This window comes from Ovis canadensis, chromosome 2, assembly GCF_042477335.2.
Source record: "Ovis canadensis isolate MfBH-ARS-UI-01 breed Bighorn chromosome 2, ARS-UI_OviCan_v2, whole genome shotgun sequence".
Classification (NCBI taxonomy): Eukaryota; Metazoa; Chordata; class Mammalia; order Artiodactyla; family Bovidae; genus Ovis; species Ovis canadensis.
This window is the reverse complement of record NC_091246.1, coordinates 28,873,334-28,893,913: the sequence shown is the minus strand read 5'-3', so window position 1 is coordinate 28,893,913 and position 20,580 is coordinate 28,873,334. Positions and strand designations below refer to the sequence as shown.

Genomic DNA, 20,580 nt, shown 5'->3' with positions numbered 1-20,580 from the left:
CGCTCCAAATTGGCTCATTTTTTGCTTATACAGAAGCCTAAATAGATATATACAGAAATAAATTTACAGAGCTATCTTAATTTTAACAACATCAGACTCTAAATAGTCTCATTGAAATGTTTAAATAATTTTTATGAAATGACCTCTCAATACTAATTTTATCATTGATGCCTAGGCCTTTGTTATTTTCAGTGATTTATAAAATTTCACATTGCATTTAATATTTACTTTATAATTGAGTGAATATGTTTCTAGAGGTAAACTTTTATGAGACAGTAGGTCTAACCACTGTAGGCATTATTTTGATCAAGTAAAACTGTCTTTTTAGTATTTTTTGTGTTTATCCCAACATTAAATATCATCTGTAAATCTTGATTAACTTTTTTTTTCATTAAAGTTGTTCATCAGCTGTCTTAAGTAAGCTTTAAAAGGGTTTAAATTCAATTTTAATCTTCTACACAAAGCCACAAGATACCTAATTATCCCTTTTAACTTCACTTAGTAGGCTTAAAATGAAAAACATTTTTAATTGATCCTTTGTGCTCTTTAGGACTGTAAAATAGAAAAGAATGAAATTTTCAAACCAACTTATACTTCTATTGAACAAGTAATTCTATTTAAACATATAAAAATATATTTAATCCTAATTTCATAAAGTTTTAAATACTTCAGAAGTAGTCATCCTGAAAAAAAAAACAAGTAAACAAAATAATGTACACTTTAAACTTTAAAAATCTTTTAGTAAGAGCTAATTTCCTCAAGTGCTAAACATATTTGCAACACAAAACACCCAAATATTAAAACCATTCCACACGCTTTAGTAGAAACTTAAAATTTAAAATATTTTACCTGGAAATCTAAACTAAGTAGGCTTTGCTTGGTGTCATTTAAGTCTCCAGATGAAAATGAAACAAAACCAGAGCTTTCTTTAAGACAAAGAAGGGAGTGTTGAAAAATGTTAACTGATTTCTTTGTGAAATCTAAAATAACTGCCTCCCTTGGGGTTACATGCCTTTCGGTTCTTTGTGAAGAAAATCAGCCAAGAGAGTAACTAGGGAAAATGGTTACCAAGGCAAATATTTGTTCTAAATCACGGGAAAATGGAAAGCAGCGGGCGGTGGGAGGAGGACGGGAAACATTAGTCTGTAGGCTGACAAAGTGGAGTTAGAAGCACAAAAGTGGGGCTTAAGAAATGTGTGATTTTCACAGACTAATTGCATTAAAAATGTTAACATGCATACTAGCCTGTCACTTGAGCTTTATCAGACTGCAGAGATGCTATTGTTGCCAAATTAGAGGACTATACATTCCTGGAATGCCTTAATTGGGTTAATGTTATTTAAATCTTTAATCAGCTCCCTACCAGCCATACCAATCTCACACACAATATTGTTAACAAAACAGGGCTTCCCTGGTGGCTCAGTGGTAAAGAATTTGCCTGCAGGCGGACACGGGTTTGATCCCTGATCCAGGAAGACCCCACATGCCGCCACACACAGTAACAAAGACCAAGAACAGCCAAAAATAAATAAAATTTTTAAAAGCTGTTATAAGTGTCACTGAAATTATATAACTTCCAACCTTAAACGATAATAAAATAGGCAAAAGAGCCATGAGGCTTCTGATTAGGGCAAATTGGTTATCTAGTTCAGCCTCAGTTTCTTCATCTGCAAATGAGCAGGTTACAGTCAGATCAAGGTTCCTGGCCCACAGTGCTGCTAATGGGGGACTTTGGATGAATTACTGCTGTTTGTAACTAATGTTTATTCTTTATACAGCTGGGATGGTAATACCTACCTTTCAAATTTTTGTGCAAGTAGAATGAATAGCATATATAAAATGTCTGCCATAGACTAGGTAATTTTAATTTTTTTTTTTTTTTAATTCTTACTTTACCTCAGGGGTCTAAGTTGCTTGACAGAGAAGAGCTACATTTTTGTCTTTCCAAAATCTTAATGTGACTTGGATAGATCAAATCAAGATGATAGATTGAGCACATGGGCCACCCAAATTCCTAAAACTAAAAACTACATTTTCTTTTAAAAATGTAGTACTGCACCACAAAATTATTAGTACTATTAGAAGACAAAAATTTTGATAAATTCCTTAAAGACTGAAAGCACATAGGCTCTGTCTGACAGATGACACTATAGCCCAAACAGTTGGTGTAAGACAGGATAATTTTATGGGTGTTCCAAGTTTAAAAAGTACAGATCTTAGGAATGGTGAGATTCATTGGGAAACCGCACTCAGCAGAAGCAGGGTATATGACCCCAATCCTCCTGATGTCTCCATCATTTGTTCCAAGTATTATGCATGTACCTCCATATTGAACCCATGTTCTCATCTACTTGGTCTTGCGTGCCTAATAGGAAAGGGATCCAAACTAGCTCAACCTAGTACAAACACTAAGTTGACTATCTCTACCCACACATTCTGAGCTTTTAGTCAGTGATTCTAAATAAGTAGATAGCCCAGGATTACCAAATATTTGAGAAGATACTAACATTAGAGATAGGAGTTCCCCTTGTCTCTTCCCCCAGAATACCTACACACAATCCGAAAAGAGCTTTGGAAATTAAATCAAGAATGAGATGCCACTAGACACCTATTAGAATTGCAAAAAACAAAACAGTGAGGATACAAAGTGCAAGTGAGAACGTGGGGCAGTAGGAATTCTCGTTCACTGCTGGTGGGAGTACTAAATGATACAGACTCTTTTGAAGGTAGTTTGGAGGTTTTCTAGAAAAATTCTGCAGTCAGGGTCCTTGATATTTACCCAAATAAGTTGAAACCACAAAAACGTGCACACAGATGTTGACAGCAGCTTTATTCATAATTGCCAAAACTTGGAAATAGCCTTCAATAGGTGAATGGATAAACTGTGGTACATCCTACAATGGAATATTATTTAGTGCTAAAAAGAAATAGGCTATTAAGCCATGAAAAGACATGGAGGAACTTTAAATGCATATTGATTAGTGATTCCAACTATGTGACATTCTGGAAAAGATAAATCTGTCAAGACAATGATAAGGTCAGTGGTTGCCAGGGGTTGTTGCGGGGGCAGGTGAGGGGAGTGGGTCAGAGAGAAATGAATAGGTGAAATCACAGAGGATTTTTAAGGCAGTGGAAATACTGTATATGATATCATAATGATGAATACATGTCTTTGTACAATTATCTAAACTCAGAATGTGCATACCAAGAGTGAACCCTAATGTAACTTATAAACTTGAGTGATTATGTTGTATATAGGTTCATCAGATGTAACAAATGCACCACTCTACTGGGAGATGTTGATAATCAGGGAGGCTGTGTGATGAGAGTACTAGGGATATATGGAAAACTTCTGTACCTTCCTCTCAGTTTTTCTGTGCATCTGAAACTGCTCTAAGAAAAAAAAAAAAAAAAAAAGAGTCTTTAGGCCTTCCCTAGGAACTTCCCTATAGCTCAGATGGTAAAGAATCTGTCTGTAATGCAAGAGACCCAGGTTCGATCCCTGGGTCAGGAAGATCCCCTGCAGAAGGAAATGGCAACCCACTCCAGTATTCTTGACTGGAGAATTCCATGGACACAGGAGCCTGCCACGCTACAGTCCATAGGGTCGCAAAGAGTCAGACATGCCTGAGCAACACACACACACACACACACCCAGGCCTTCCCTGGTGGTCCAGTGATTAAGAATCTCCCTGTCAGCGCAGGAGACACGGGTTCAGTCCCTGGCCTGGGAAGCTTCCACATGCCGTGGTACAAGTAAGTCCTTGTGACACAACTACCACAGCCTATGAGCCACAACTACCGAAGCCCACACACCTAGAACCCATGTTCTGCAGGGAAGAATAGCCCCTGCTTGCTGCAACTAGAGAGAGTCCATGCATCAAAAATAATAAAATAAAATTTTTAAATAGTCTTTAAAAGAGAATGTGGCCTGATTTGAAATATATGCATTGTTTTCGGAAGAAAAAAATGTGAATAACATGCAGTATTAGACACATTGCTTAGAGCAAACAGAAACTCATTCTTTTGAGAACAACTTACCAATAGCTATATTCTGTCCCAGCCTTCCACTTCTAGGAATCCATTGTAGAAACATGTCTTTCTCTGCACAAGTGTACCTCCAGGAAAGTACTTTGAAGCATTGTACCCAAGTGTGCTGCTACTGCTGCTAAGTCGCGTCAGTCGTGTCCGACACTGTGTGACCCCATAGACGGCAGCCCACCAGGCTCCCCCGTCCCTGGGATTCCCCAGGCAAGAACACTGGAGTGGGTTGCCATTTTCTTCTCCAGTGCATGAAAGTGAAGTGAAAGTGAAGTTGCTCAGTCATGTCCGACCCTCAGCGACCCCATGGACTGCAGCCTACCAGGCTCCTCCGTCCATGGGATTTTCCAGGCAGGAGTACTGGAGTGGGGTGCCATTGCCTTCTCCCATACCCAAGTGTAGAGGGTAGGAACAGTAGGCTGTTATAAAGTTACATCAAGAGACTGAAGTAACTATTTATTATACAGACATCATAGTTGTCCACAGTGTTACCAAGAAGAAGAAAGAAACTTTAAAGCAGCGCATATGCTATTATGTTACCTTCTTTTAACTTATACAATTTAGTATCTTCCTAGAGAAAAAATTAGAAGAAATAAATAACTGTTAGTTATCTTTGGGTGATGGAATTATGAGAGGATTTTTAGTATGTAATTCTGTATTCTTATGATGTTTTGAGCTTTTCATAACCAGGTCAGACAAAAGGAATCTTTAAAAAAATTTGTTTAAACAATCAGAAAAGAAATAATTTAAATAGCAGCAAAGAGGAATAGCCAAGACTGGCAAAGTTGCAGAGAACCAGATAATACAGTTTCTGAGGTCCCTGCTTTAAAATCTTGTGAGTTAATGGACAGTTACATGAGTCCTTCTGCAGAAACTGTTTTAACCACACTAGTATCAACACATGGAAAATGCTGGTATTAGTGTTCTCCTCCCTTTTATTATTGCAGCCATACCTATGTTGTAAAGCTTGGCTCTGATGGCTGCTCTGCAGTTTGGTGTTGGTCACCAAACAGGATGTTAACAGGTCCTTCAGCACAGCCAGTGCACGTTCCAACTCCAAAACATATTTTTGACTAAAGTCTCCTTTTCAGTATTTTTACCTCTGTGGTAGAAAGTACCAATGAGTTAGTTTTTCTTTTAAGGTTGTAGTTCCTTATGACAACTTTGTAGATAACACTCAGATAACGCTAAATTTTGAAAATTTTAAGTAAGGGTTCTCTCAGAAATGGGAGTCTTATCTTACCTCAAGCCTATTCTATATCCCTTCCTAGAGTCATAGTCAAATGCCTTTTCAGCTAACTCATACTGAAGTTGCTTCATCTTCCCATAAAGAATACTACACACATCTTTTGGCCACATCACATGTAGGAACACATGCCCCAGGCATTTGAAGTCCAGAATCTCAACCAGTGGACCACCAGGGAAGTCCCTTCAGTTCAGTTCAGTCGCTCAGTCGTGTCCAACTCTTTGCGACCCCATGAATCGCAGCACCCCAGGCCTCCCTGTCCATCACCAACCCCCGGAGTTCACTCAGACACACTCCATCGAGTCGGTGATGCCATCCAGCCGTCTCATCCTCTGTCGTCCCCTTCTCCTCCTGCCCCCAATCCCTCCCAGCATCAGAGTCTTTTCCAATGAGTCAAGTCTTCGCATGAGGTGGCCAAAGTACTGGAGTTTCAGTGTTAGCATCAGTCCTTCCAAAGAAATCCCAGGACTGATCTCCTTCAGAATGGATTGGTTGGATCTCCTTGCAGTCCAAGGGACTCTCAAGAGTCTTCTCCAACACCACAGTTCAAAAGCATTGATTCTTCGGCACTCAGCCTTCTTCACAGTCCAACTCTCACATCCATACATGACCACAGGAAAAACCATAGCCTTGACTAGACGGACCTTAGTCGGCAAAGTAATATCTCTGCTTTTGAATATGCTGTCTAGGTTGGTCATAATTTTTCTTCCAAGGAATAAGTGTCTTTTAATTTCATGGCTGCAATCACCATCTGCAGTGATTTTGGAGCCCCAAAAAATAAAGTCTGACACTGTTTCCACTGTTTCCCCATCTATTTCCCATGAAGTGATGGGACTGGATGCCATGATCTTCGTTTTCTGAATGGTGAGCTTTAAGCCAACTTTTTCACTCTCCACTTTCACTGTCATCAAGAGGCTTTTTAGCTTCTCTTCACTTTCTGCCATAAGGCTGGTGTCATCTGAAGTCCCTACTACAGGCTTATATTAATCAACACATTCTTCTAAACAGTTCTTTAAGATCAGCATAACCATACTGTAACCTGACAAGGAAATTATAAAAAAGGGTAATTATAAATCAGTCTCACTAATGAACATAGATCTTAGAAAACTAAAATATTAGCAAACCAAATCTACTAGTATATAAATAGGATAATATATCATGACTATACTAGGTTTATTCAACAAATACCTGGTTGATTTAAGGATAAAATCCAAACATTATATGATCATCTTAATGTTTAAAGAAGGAAGAAGGAGGAAAAAAGCTTTTACATACTAGAAATAGAAGAGAACTCATTAGTCTCTCAGTGTATCTATAGAAAATAACTTGCTTCCACTCCTAGCTATATACCCAAGAGAAGTGGAAACATAAATCCACATAAAAACTGTACACCAATTTTGAAGCTACACTTCTCATAACAGCCAAAATGTGGGAACAACTCAAATACCCAGCTGATGAATGGAGAAAGTAAGTATAGGCTGTTTCTACAGTGGAATATTATTCAGCAATGAAAAGGAATGGTATGATGCATGCTACAACATGGATGAACCTCAGACATATTATGTTCAGTGCAAGAAGCCAATCACAAGAGGCCACATATTGTATGCCTCTTTTATATGAAGTGTCCACAGTAGGCAGATCCACTAGGCAGAAAGCAGATGAGTGGTTGTTGGGGTGAGAAGACTTAGAGTGGGGTGACACAATGGGGAGTGACTGCTAATGAGTACAGTGTTTGTTCATAAAGTGACCCAAATGTCCCCAAAATAGATATTAGTGATATCACCCAAATATGAAAATACTAAAACCCACTAAATTGTTTAGTCTAAAAGGGTGAATTTAATGATAGGTAAATTATATCTCAGCAAAGGTATTATTAAAAAATATTCACTATTGTAATACTGAAGTTTTTCCCTTTCTAGGAACGAGACAAGCAGGCTCACTGAAAGTTCTGGCTAGTGCAGTAAAACAAGAAAAAGGAAAAAAAAATTATGTAGAAAAGTAGGAAATTGGGTATAAGTAGAAAATTGGGAATTTTCTGGTGGTTCAGTGGTTGGGACTTTTGCTGCCAGCCTCCCAGGTTCAGTCCTTGGTCAGGAAACTTGAGATCCAGCAGGACATGTAATGCAGTCCCCCCAAAATTGTAAGAAAATTAAAGAAGGAGAAAACTCTTATTAGGCAGGTGAAATGCTTTCTTTGCATAGGAAGTCTAAAATGAGGGGGTGGTGAAATGAGTAAAGGGAGTCAACTGTATGGTGAGATATGGAAAATAATTTTTTTCTGATGAGCATATTACAAGTGCTTAGGAAGCATCACTACAAACAAAGATAGTGGAGGTGATGGAATTCCAGATGAGCTGTTTCAAATCCTAAAAGATGATGCTATGAAAGTGCTGCACTCAATATGCCAGCAAATTTGGAAAACTCAGCAGTGGCCACAGGACTGGAAAAGGTCAGTTTTCATTCCAATCCCAAGGAAAGGCAATGCCAAAGAATGTTCAAACTACCACACAATTGTACTCATCTCACACACTAGAAAGGGAATGCTCAAAATTCTCCAAGTTAGGGTTCAGCAGTACATGAATCAAGAAATTCCAGATATTCAAGCTGTGTTTAGAAAAGGCAGAGGAACCAGAGATCAAATTGTCAACATCCGTTGGACTATAGAAAAAGCAAGAGAATTCCAGAAAAACATCTACTTCTGCTTCATTGACTCTGCTAAAGCCTTTTTGTGGGTCACAACAAACTGTGGAAAATTCTTAAAGAGAAGGGAACACCAGACCACCTTACATGCCTCCTGAGAAATCTGTATGCAGGTCAAGAAGCAACAGTTAGAACCAGACGTGGAACAATGGACTGGTTCCAAAGTGGGAAAGGAGTATAGCAAGGATGCATATTGTCACCCAGCTTATTTTACTTATATGCAGAGTACATCATACAAAATTCTGGGCTGGATGAAGCACAAGCTGGAATCAAGATTGCCAGGAGAAATATCAATAACCTCAGATATGCAGATAATGCCACCCTTATATCAGAAAGCAAAGCGGAACTAAAGAGCCTCTTGATGAAAGTGAAAGATATATCTAGTCAATCCTAAAGGAAATCAGTCTTGAATATTCATTGGAAGGACTGATGCTGAAACTGAAGCTCCAATACTTGGCCACCTGATGTGAAGAACTGACTCACTGGAAAAGACTCTGATGCTGGGAAAGATTGAGCAAAAGGAGAAGGCAACAGAGGATGAGATAGTTAGATAAATAGCATCACCAACTCAATGGACATGAATTTGAACAGACTCTGTGAGATAGTGAAGGACAGAGAAGCCTGACATGCCACAGTCCATGGGTTACAAAGAGTAGGAAACCACTTAGCAACTGAACAATATTCCATTGTATATATGTACCACATGTTCTTTATCCATTCCTCTGTCAATGAACATTTATGTTGCTTCCATGTCTTGGCTCTTGTAAACAGAACTGCAATGAATTCTGGGGTGCCTGTATCCTTTTGAACCATGGATTTCTCTGTATATATGCCCAGGGGTGGGATTGCTGGATCATATGATAACTATTTTTAGTTTCTTAAGGAACTTCCAGATTGTTCTCCACAGTGGCTGTACTATTTTATTTTACATTCCCACCCACAGTGTAGGAGGGCTCCCTTTTCTCCATACCCTCTCCAGCATTTATAGACTTTTTTATGATGGCCGTTCTGACTGGCATGAGGTGGTATTTCATTGTAGTTTTGATGTGCATTTTTCTAATAATTAGTGATGTTTAGCATCTTTTTATACGTCTCTTGGCCATCTGCGTGTCTTCTCTAGAGAAATGTCTATTTAGGTCTTCTGCCCATTTTTTGACAGGGTCGTTTGTTTTTTGGATGTTGAGGCACATGAGTTGTTTGTAAATTTTGCAGACTAATCCCCTATCAGTTGCAGTGTTTGCAAAAATTTTCTCCCATTCCATGGGTTGTCTTTTTGTTTTGTTTGTGATTTCCTTCGCTGTCCAAAAGCTTTCGAGTTTAATGAGGTCCCATTTGTTTATTTTGGTTTTATTCCCACAACTCTACTCAGAAAATGGCTCAGAAAAGATACTGCTATGTTTTATGTCAAAGAGTGTTCTGCCTATGTTTTCCTCTAAGAGTTTTATCCAGTTTTCCCAGCACCATTTATTGAAAACACTGTCTTTTTTCCATTGTACAGTCTAGCCTCCTTTGTCGTGTTAGTCACTTAGTCGTGTCTGACTCTTTATGATCCCATGGGTTATAGACCACCAGGCTCCTCTGTCCATGGGATTCTCCAAACAAGAATACTGGAGTGTGTTATCATTCCCTTCTCAAGGTAATCTTCCTGCCCCAGGGATTAAACCCAGGTCTCCCACATTGTAGGCAGATGCTTTACTGTCTGACCCACCTGAGAATGCCTTCTTTGATGTAGATTTATTGACCATAGGTATGTGAGTTTATTTCTTGGCTTTATATACTGTTCCATTGATCTATATTTCTGTGTTTGTGCCAGTACTATACTATTTTGATGACAGTTGCTATGTAGTATAAAGTTAGGGAATGTGATTCCTCCAGCCCCATTTTCCTTTCTTCAGATTGCTTTGCCTATTCAGGGTCTTTTGTATCTCCTTACAAATTTTAAGGGTTTTTTTTACCTTGTTCTAGTTCTGTGGGAAATGCCTTTGTTGATTTGATAGGGATTGCATTGAATCTATAGATTGCCTTGGTCAGTATAGTCATTTTGATAGTATTGATTCTTCCAATCGAAGAACATGGTAGGTCTTTCCAGCTGTTTGTGTCATCTTCAATTTCTTTCATCAGCATCTATAGCTTTCAGTGTACAGGTATTTTGTCTCCTCTGGTATGTTTATTCCAAGACCAGGCTAACATCACTCAACATGTGGACTTGAATGTCACACTCTGGAGATAGTTGAGTCATTCAGGCTTAGGTCATGAACACAAAAGAATGGATAGCTGGGCTTAATATTCACAGCTCCCAGCTATCCATTCTTTTGTGTTCATGACCTAAGCCTGAATGACTCAGTTATCTCCAGAGTGTGACATTCAAGTCCAAGTGTTAAGTGATGGCACTGACTGTGTCTCAGTGGAATTGTGGGGCCATTGAATCAGCAGCATGGCATTGTGCATAACTGTGATTTGTTCTTCTTTGTTTACTATTATATTCAGCTTCTGTCAGTCAGAAAGAATCTTCCTATATCCTGTCTGGACGTCCTCAAACTACCATCTATTCCATCTTCCTAGTCTCTCCTTGATTTCTTGAAATAATATCTACAGAAAATACCTCCATGTGTTCGGCCTCCCATTTGTTCCTTAATCTACTGTGATTCAGCTGTGGCATTTATGGTCGGTGTAAAAGTGCCCTCTCAAACATTCAGTGGCCCACAGAAGCCATATATCAGCCCTCTTTTTCCTTATTGTCTTATTGATCGCCCTATTCTTGGAAGTCTATCTACCCTTCCTTCTATCCATCTTTCTTTCTCTTCATCTTTTACTGACTTCATCCCACCCACTTCCACCTCATAAATATTCATGTTCTCCATCCTCCATAGCCCTCTTCTGTATCTGTCCTTGCTTGCCCTCATAATATTGTTCATCCAGTAAGCAAACATAAAGGAGCACTAACCACATTGCTTTAACATACGCCAATGAGCTACAGATCTATTCTAAGCTCTTAACTGTTTCCTAAGCTTTATATCCAAATTGCCAACTTTCATTTGTTCACCTTGGTTTGGATCTCTCCCACGCAATGTATCAGCACATACAGAAGAACAAGATGTACCGTCTACTCCAAAACTTGTTATTCCTCCTGTATTCCTTATTGTGATAACTCATGGAAATTCAGAAATGCAAGATTTACCTAATTACTGGTTTTACTGCTCAGAGGGGTTTTAAATTTTGGTTCCATCTCTCCCTTTTATAGCTATTTATTTAAGTTTAGGCTTGAAAGGAGATGTGAGTTTATATCATGTCTTCACAGCCAGGATATAGTTTTGCTTATCCAAACCAACTTTTATTAACACTTGCAATATTCGGACAAGTGTTTCAAGAGGTTTAGGTTAAATTTTTTTGGAGGAGAAATTTTGTGCAAAGAAAATCACATTTGGTATTTATGGTTTAATTTCCATTCTTAAAAACTATAGTGATTTTTTTTTTTTTTGCCATAAGAATGTACATTCAAGGGTAAAAATATATTGCATGTTATTTTAGCAGTTGGTTTTATAGAGTCTTAAAAATAACCTAAGAACAGACATTTTTTGTATGTCCTTTGGCAGAATCAGGTCCTCACTTTTTCCTACATACCCTATACATGAAGGGGATAGAAGAGAAAGAAACTGGCAGCATTAACTAGCTCCACTATGTGCCAAATGCTCTCTGGCTAGGGACAGTACTCAATAAATCCTTCAACCCAATAATGTAGCTTGTTATACTCCAGTTTTCAGAGGAAGAACACTGAAGTATTACAGTCTAAATGAGGAAACTAAAGCTTCACAGAGTTAAATAATTTGTCTGACTTGCTGAGAAATGGAAGAACTGAGTGTAACTTCATTAGTCTGATTTCTTTCTTTTCACAACAGTCAGGCTACACACTTTTCAGCTCACCCCTACAGTGTTCCTTCTCCCAGCAGAAATGGAAGGATGGGTAGAATATATTCTGCAGTCCACATCACCAGAAACTGACTCTCATCACCATTATGGCTCCACATGTCCATAAACCATAGGAGTCAGATGCCTTCAAGATGAAAACCAGATTGCCTGAGTGTTTGGGGAGCAGACATGATGAAAGTCACTGCAGTGGCATCAGGGCCAGAATTCATCTTGGCCTCTTGCCTGCCAGGGAGAACTGGATGAGTCCCACCCTCCCCTGGGACTAGGTTCTTATCTTTAAAAAAGATCACTGTTGACAACCCAGGTGTTTTTCTCTGGCATTCTGGATGTGTCATTCCCACTTGGGGATGAACCACCACAGCCACAGCCTCCAGAACTGCTCTTTCCCTGTAATTTTCCTCCTGCCAACTCTGAAACCTACACTTAGCGTGAGGTTTGTGAGATGATTACACATATGGTAGTTTTAACGTTTGCTGGAAATGGGATTCTTTTCTACTGATACACTGTCTGAAGGCAATGGCTATAAATCAGAGCAACCACAATATTTACAAAGGTATTTTGTGAAAAAGAAGACTTTGGCAACCGGTTAAGCCATCACTCATGGGGGATAAAGTGAAGCTCTCTTGCAGTTTAATAAATCAAAACATAGTGTGTTTGTCCATGGCCTCATTTTTTCCCCATTACTGGTGGGTGATATCATCTTTTTCATTTCCATTAGAATCTTTCAGCATCTGAAAGTAGGAAAAAATTAATGCTAACTTCATTTATTCCACTTTTTAAACAAATTTAATTTTAATTCTAGCAGATTTCTAAGTGCAATTTTCAAACTCTCCTAGGGTTTATGGAATTTTTATGAATAGTATTCTGGAAATAACTGACTTTTCTGTATGTGCAAGATATTGTTTTTGAATTAAGTTCTTTTCTCAATTTGCCCAGATGAAACTCTGATCTTAAAAAGAATAAAACTAAACTCCTCCCTCCAAATTACAGCAGAAGAGTAGATTTAGAAATTGCTAAAACAATGTGTAACAAAGACTAAAATATCCATGATCATACCCTGTTGACACAACTAATGCATAAATAATAGTATTTTTAAACACAGTGCTCATCTTTACTCTGCATTTCTCTGCCAGAGTGAAAAGTTTGAATGTGGCCACTCACATGCATATAGGTATTGAAAGCAAACAGGTGTTATTGCTTTAAAAACTCAAGACTCCACCTTCTGATAGCCTGATCTTTTCTTCAGTCCCTAACTTTAATATCATCTTTTCCAAGAAACTGTCTCTAGTTCCACAGTTCACCCATAGTAGCACACTAGCTTTACTGCTTTGCCAGGACAGATTAACTCTGTTTTATATTATAAATAGTGGTTTCCATACATTTTCCCCAAATGTATATAAATTCTTTCAGGACTTATACACATGTGTGCTGCTAATTAAGTCATTTAAGTTTGTTTTTTTTTTTCCTTTACTGTGTGCATCTTCAGCTCATTGCTAAAATCTGTAAAAAAAAAAAAATAAAATAAGGATGACAAAGGTCTTACTTACACTTGATTAGAATCAGTTCTTGTGACTGTGTGGATGACAATAAACTGTGGAAAATTCTGAAAGAGATGGGAATACCAGACCACCTGACCTGCCTCTTGAGAAACCTATATGCAGGTCAGGAAGCAACAGTTAGAACTGGACATGGAACAACACACTGGGTCCAAATGGGAAAAGGAGTATGTCAAGGCTATATGTTCTCACCCTGCTTATTTAACTTCTATGCAGAGTACATCATGGGAAACACTGGGCTGGATGAAGCACAAGCTGGAATCAAGATTGCCAGGAGAAATATCAATAACCTCAGATATGCAGATGACACCACCATTAAGGCAGAAAGTGAAGAACTAAAGAGCCTCTTGATGAAAGTGAAAGAGGAGAGTGAAAAAGTTGGCTTAAAGCTCACCATTCAGAAAACGAAGATCATGGCATCTGGTCCCATCACTGCATGGGAAATAGATGGGGAAACAGTGGAAACAGTGTCAGACTTTATTTGGGGGGGGGCTCCAGAATCACTGTAGATGGTGATTGCAGCCATGAAATTAAAAGATGCTTACTCCTTGGAAGGAAAGTTATGACCAACCTAGATAGTATATCCAAAAGCAGAGACATTACTTTGCCAGCAAAGGTCTGTCTAGTCAAGGCTATGGTTTTTCCAGTGGTCATGTATGGATGTGAAAGGTGGACTGTGAAGAAAGCTGAGCACCAAAGATTTGATGCTTTTGAACTGTGGTGTTGGAGAAGACTCTTGAGAGTCCCTTGGACTGCAAGGAGATCCAACCAGTCCATTCTAAAGGAGATCAGTCCAGGGTGTTCTTTGGAAGGACTGATACTAAACCTGAAACTCCAATACTTTGGCCACCTCATGGGAAGAGTTGACTCATTGGAAAAGACTCTGATGCTAGGAAGGATTGGGGGCAGGAGGAGAAGGGGATGACAGAGGATGAGACGGCTGGATGGCATCACTGACTCGATGGACATGAGTTTGGGTGAACTCTGAGAGTTGGTGATGTACAGGGAGGCCTGGCGTGCTGCAATTCATGGGGTCACAAAGCGTCGGACACAACTTAGCGACTGGACTGACTGAACTTAGTACTAAGTTCAGTTCAGTTCAGTCGCTCAGTCATATCCAAGTCTTTTCGACTCCATGGTCTGCAGTATGCCAGGCTTCCTTGTCCATCACCAACTCCCAGAGCTTAGCCAGACTCTTGTCCATTGAGTTGGTGATGCTGTCCAACCATCTCATCTTCTGTCACCCCCTTCTCCTCCCGCCTTCAATCATTCCCAGCATCAGGGTCTTTTCAAATGAGTCAGTTCTTAACATCAGGTGGCCACAGTATTGGAGTTTCAACTTCAGCATCAATCCTTCCAGTGAATATTCTGGACTGAATTTGCTTAAGATGGACTGGTTGGATCTCCTTGCAGCCGAAGGGACTCTCACGAGTCTTCTCCAACACCACAGTTCAAAACCATCAACTCTTCAGCTCTCAACTTGATTTATAGTCCAACTCGCACATCCATACACAACTACTGAAAAAACATCTATTGATTAGACAGACCTTTGTTGCCAAAGTAATGTCTCTGCTTTTTAATATGATGTCTAGGAGAAGGCAATGGCAACCCACTCCAGTACTCTTGCCTGGAAGATCCCATGGACAGGGGAGCCTGGTAGGCTGCAGTCCATGGGGTCGCTAGGAGTGGGGCACGACTGAGCGACTTCACTTTCACTTTTCACTTTCATTCATTGGAGAAGGAAATGGCAACCCACTCCAGTGTTCTTGCCTGGAGAATCCCAGGGACGGGGGAGCCTGGTGGGCTGCCATCTCTGGGGTCGCACAGATTTGGACACGACTGAAGCAACTTAGCAGCAGCACCAGCAGCTAGGTTGATCATAGCCTTCCTTCCAAGGATCAAGCCTCTTTTAATTTCATGGCTGCTGTCACCATCTGCAGTGATTTTGAAGCCCAAAAGAATAAAGTCTGTCACTGTTTCTGTTGTTTCCCCATGTATTTGCCATGAAGTGATTGGACTGGATGTCATGATCTTAGTTTTCTGAATGTTGAGTTTAAGCCAACTTTTTCACTCTCCTCTTTCACTTTCACCAAGAGGCTCTTTAGCTTCTTCGCTTTCTGCCACAAGGGTGGTATCATCTGCATATCTAAGGTTATTGATATTTCTCCCGACAATCTTGATTCCAGCTTGTGCTTCATGTAGTCTGGCATTTTGCATGATGTACTCTGCATATAAGTTAAATAAACAGGATGACAGTATGCAGCCTTGACATACTCCTTTCCCTATTTGAAACCAGTCTGTTGTTCCATGTCTGGTTCTAGCTGTTCCTAACCTGCATACAGGTTTCTCAGGAGACAGGTTAGGTGATCTGGTGTTCCTATCTCTTTCAGAATTTTCCAGTTTGTTGTGATCCACATAGTCAAAGGCTTTGGCATAGTCAATAAAGCAGGAATAGATGTCTTTCTGGAACTCTCTTGCTTTTTTGATGATCCAACAGATGTTGGCAACTTGATCTCTGGCTCCTCTGCCTTTTCTAAATCCAGCTTAAATATCTGGAAGTTCATGGTTCACATACTGTTGAAGCCTGGCTTGGAGAATTTTGAGCATTACTTTGCTAGTGTGTGAAATGAGAGCAGTTGTGTGGTAGTTTGGACATTCTTTGGCATTGCCTTTCTTTGGGATTGGAATGAATACTGACCCTTTCCAGTCCTGTGGCCATTGCTGAGTTTTCCAAATTTGCTGGCATATTGAGTGCAACACTTTCACAGCATCATCTTTTAGGATTTGAAATAGCCCAATTGGAATTCCATCACCTCTGTTAGCTTTGTTCGTAGTGATGTTTCCTAAGGCCCGCTTGACTTCTGCATTCAAATGGGTATATCTTTCCTTTTATCTCCTGTGCCTTTTGCTTCTTTTCTTTTCTCAGCTTTTTGCAAGACCTCCTCAGACAACTGTTTTGCCTTTTTGCATTTCTTTTTCTTGGGGATGATCTTGATCCCTGCCTCCTGTATAATGGCACGAACCTCCGTCCATAGTTCATCAGGCACTCTATCAGATCTAGTCCCTTAAATCTATTTCTCACTTCCACTGTATAATTGTAAGGGATTTGATTTAGGTCATACCTGAATGGTCTGGTGGTTTTCCCTACTCTCTTCAGTTTGAGTCTGAATTTAGCAATAAGGAGTTCATGATCTGAGCCACAGTCAGCTCCCAGTCTTGTTTTTGCTGACTGTATAGAGCTTCTTCATCTTTGGCTGCAAAGAATATAATCAGATTTTGGTTTTGACCATCTGGTGATGTCCATGTGTAGAGTCTTCTCTTGTGTTGTTAGAAGACGATGTTTGCTATGACCAGTGTGTTCTCTTGGAAAAACTCTGTTAGCCTTTGCCCTGCTTCATTTTGTACTCAAGGCCTAATTTGCCTGTTACTCCAGGTTATCTCTTGACTTCCTACTTTTGCATTCCTGTCGCCTGTAATGAAAAGGACATTTCTTTTAGGTGTTAGTCCTAGAAGGTCTCGTAGGTCTTCATAGAACCATTCAATTTCAGCTTCTTCAACATTACTGATCAGGCAATAGGCTTGGATTACCATGATATTGAATGGTTTGCCTTGGAAATGAACAGAGATCATTTTGTTGTTTTTGATATTGCATCCAAGTATGGCATTTCAGACTCTTTTGTTACCTATGATGGCTACTCCATTTCTTCTAAGGGATTCCTGCTCACAGTAGTCGATATAATGGTCATCTGAGTTAAATTCACCCATTCCAGTTCATTTTAGTTCAGATTCCTAAAATGTTGATGTTCACTCTTGCCATCTCTTGTTTGACCAATTCCAATTTACCTTGATTCATGAACCTAACATTCCAGGTTCCTATGCAGTCCATCACCAGTCACATCCACAACTGGGTGTTGTTTTTGCTTTGGCTCCATCTCTTCGTTCTTTCTGGAGTTATTTCTCCACCAATCTCCAGTAACATATCGGGTACCTACTGACCTGGGGAGTTCATCTTTCAGTGTCCTATCTTTTTGCCTTTTCATACTGTCCATGGGGTTCTCAAGGCTAGAATACTGAAGTAGATTGCCGTTCCCTTCTCCAGTGGACTATGTTTTGTCAGAGCTCTCCACCATGACCCGCCCATCTTGGGTGGCCCTACATAGCATGGCTCATAGTTTAATTGAGTTAGAAAAGACTGTGGTCCATGTGATCAGTTTGGTTAGTTTTCTGTGATTGTGGTTTTCATTCTGTCAGCCCTCTAATGGAAAAGGATAAGAGGCTTATGGAAACTTTCTGTTGGGAGAGACTGACTGAAGGGGAAACTGCATGGGACCTTTTGAAGGAGGTCCATTATCCTCATTACCTCCACCATAGTTTGGCCTCAGGTCAAACAACAGGGAGGGAACACAGCCCTGCCCATCAACAGAAAACTGGATTAAAGATTTTCTCAGCATGGCCCCGCCCATCAGAACAAGACCCAGTTTCCCCCACCTGTCAGAGCCTATTCAAACTCATGTCCGTTGAGTCGGTGATGCCATCAAACCATCTCATCCTCTGTCATCCCCTTCTCCTCCCACCTTCAATCTTTCCCAGCATCAGGGTCTTTTCAAATGTGTCAGCTCTTCACATCAGTTGGCCAAAGTAATGTTTCAGCTTCACCATCAGTCCTTCCAATGAATATTCAGGACTAATTTCCCTTAGGATGGACAGATTGGATCTCCTTGCAGTCCAAGGGACTCTCAAGAGCCTCCTCCAACACCACAGTTCAAAAGCATCAATTCTTTGGCGCTGAGCTTTCTTTATAGTCCAACTCTCACATCCATACATGACTACTGGAAAAACCATAGGCTTGACTAGATGGACCTTTGCTGGCAGAGTAATGTCTCTGCTTTTTAACAGGCTATCTAGGTTGGTCATAGCTTTTCTTCCAAGGAGTAAATGTCTTTTAATTTCATGGCTACAGTCACCATCTGCAGTGATTTTGGAGCCTAAAAAATAAAAGTCTGTCACTGTTTCCATTATTTCCCCATCTATTTACCATGAAGTGATGCAAAGGAATGCCATGATCTTAGTTTTCTGAATGTTGAGTTATAAGCCAACTTTTTCACTCTCCTCTTTCACTTTCATCAAGAGGCTGTTTAGTGCTTCTTCGCTTTCTGCCATAAGGGTGGTGTCATCTGCATATCTGATGTTTTTTGCTTTTAAAACTAATTTCAAGCAGGCTTTAGTGAAACAAACAATATTTTCACTATGAAATCACCAGTACGATAGCAGGAGGAGCCATGCCGTCATCTATTTATGGTGGCATGCCATTTGGTATCTGTGATTCAGAGTAGTGAAAGTAAATTTTAAGTGTTTTCATGCTGAAAATGGTTTATTTATGTCTTTTGAAGGGAGAATTAGCAATGATCAAGCACTTAGCAATGATCATGTTTTCTGTCTACAATTTGATGGCTCCCCTTAGTTCAGTTTATTTAATGCAATTTTTAAAGGTTACTTTCCATTTATAGTTATTACAAAATATTGGTTATATTCTCCATGTTGTCCAGTATGTCCTTGAGCCAATCTTACATCCAAAAGTTCATACTTCCCACCCCCTACCCCTGTATTACCCCCTTCCCCCACCCTCACTGGTGACCCCTCATTTGTTCTCTGCTTCAGTGAGTCTGCTTCTTTTTTGTTATATTCAATAGTCTGTTATTATTGTTTAGATTCTACATGTAAGTGATGTTATATAGTATTTGTCTTTCTCTGTCTGATTTCTTTCACTTAGTGTAATGCCTTCCAACTCCATCCATCTTACTGCAGTTTCTTGAACCATCACAAGACCTATGCAAGCATTATGCTCCGTGTCAAATAGGAATAAAAGACTAAATCAAACCATTGTAATTAATCTTGCTTCCTCATATTTTCTCAGAGACTCTTTCTCAGCACCCCATTGCCCCTCCCCAGTACCATCTTGGCCAATTTCATGACTGTAACACACAACTGGATGCTAGTTCCTTCTAAACAAGCTGCTAGCAGTGACTCCTAGCATGCATCTGCTTTGTTCCAGTTACTCTTTGCCTCTCAAAATCACATGAGGGTCTTGCCTAAGTATGTGTTTCACATGCTTTTGGCACAGAGTTAGGTGCTCAGCATTTTATTTTTCAGTTTCTGTTTGTTTTAATCAACTAGTCATATTGTTTACCAGGCACTTACGTGCCAGGAATTACAGTAGTTGCTTCTGTCTTGGACCAAGTGTCTTTCCTGAAGTCCTTCAGATTTTATACTAAAACATCTATCTAAGAACTTCTCTGTATTTACTTTCTTATTTAAAGCTTTGTTTTCCAATCATTCTCCTATAATTCTCAGTTTCACTAAATTACTTTTGTTTCCTTTAGCTTTTTTACTTGTAAGTCATGTGCCTTCAATGAATTCAACAAATGTTTGTTAAGCCTACTATATGCTTTGATACATACCCTCTTGCAATGAATGGAGCCATCAGTGTCAACATCTGACCCGAAGTTTTGTGGGGGTGTCCATCGTATTCTGTGGAATGGTCCTAACACCATACTTATAGTATGTAGCTATGAGTGACTGGTAGAACATGGTGGTAGAGGGTGGACATCAGTTGTTTGGTGCCCAATAACTTCCCTTCCTTCTGCTAAAAGCATTTCTCTCCTTTGAGGAAATTTTCCCTCATGGGCTGACACACCCTTGAAAATTATTCCCAATGGAATACTGCACAGCGATTAAATACTACCCAGCAATTAAATATACAATGGAATACTACACAGCGACCCCAGATAGAAACTCTATCTTCACTGAGAAAGCTCTTCAATACACATTGTTGAGTGAAGAAAAGAAATGAGAAAACAATATGGTGTAATATGATTTTATTCACTAAATTTTCTCTATTGAGGTATTTTTCACTGAGATGTAATTTCATATCTTCTGTGGGTCTATAGAGAACTGTAATATGGGAAGAGATCTGCAAGATACCTGGGGACAGAGGGGTGGAGACTAGAATTGGGGTTATGTCAAAGAAGACTTTAACTTAGCTTTTACCATTTTATATATATATATATATATATATATTTTTTTTTTTTTTTTTAATGGCTACACTGGGTCT

The 20,580-nt window shown here is 39.5% G+C and overlaps 2 protein-coding genes across 4 annotated transcripts in view; one reads left to right on the top strand and one right to left on the bottom strand.

Annotated features, from left to right (window-relative positions):
* The window catches only part of ECM2 (extracellular matrix protein 2), a 40,691-nt gene extending 39,594 nt beyond the window's left edge, over positions 1-1,097 (bottom strand). Inside the window, exon 1 of one of the 3 annotated variants that reach the window (XM_069575676.1) lies at positions 850-1,097. The gene's annotated coding sequence lies outside the window, so the exon portion shown is untranslated. The remainder of the gene's footprint in view (positions 1-849) is intronic. The other 2 variants (XM_069575677.1, XM_069575674.1) reach the window with 2 other exon arrangements.
* The window catches only part of CENPP (centromere protein P), a 236,343-nt gene that overhangs the window by 199,000 nt on the left and 16,763 nt on the right, over positions 1-20,580 (top strand). The gene's annotated exons all lie outside the window — the stretch shown is intronic.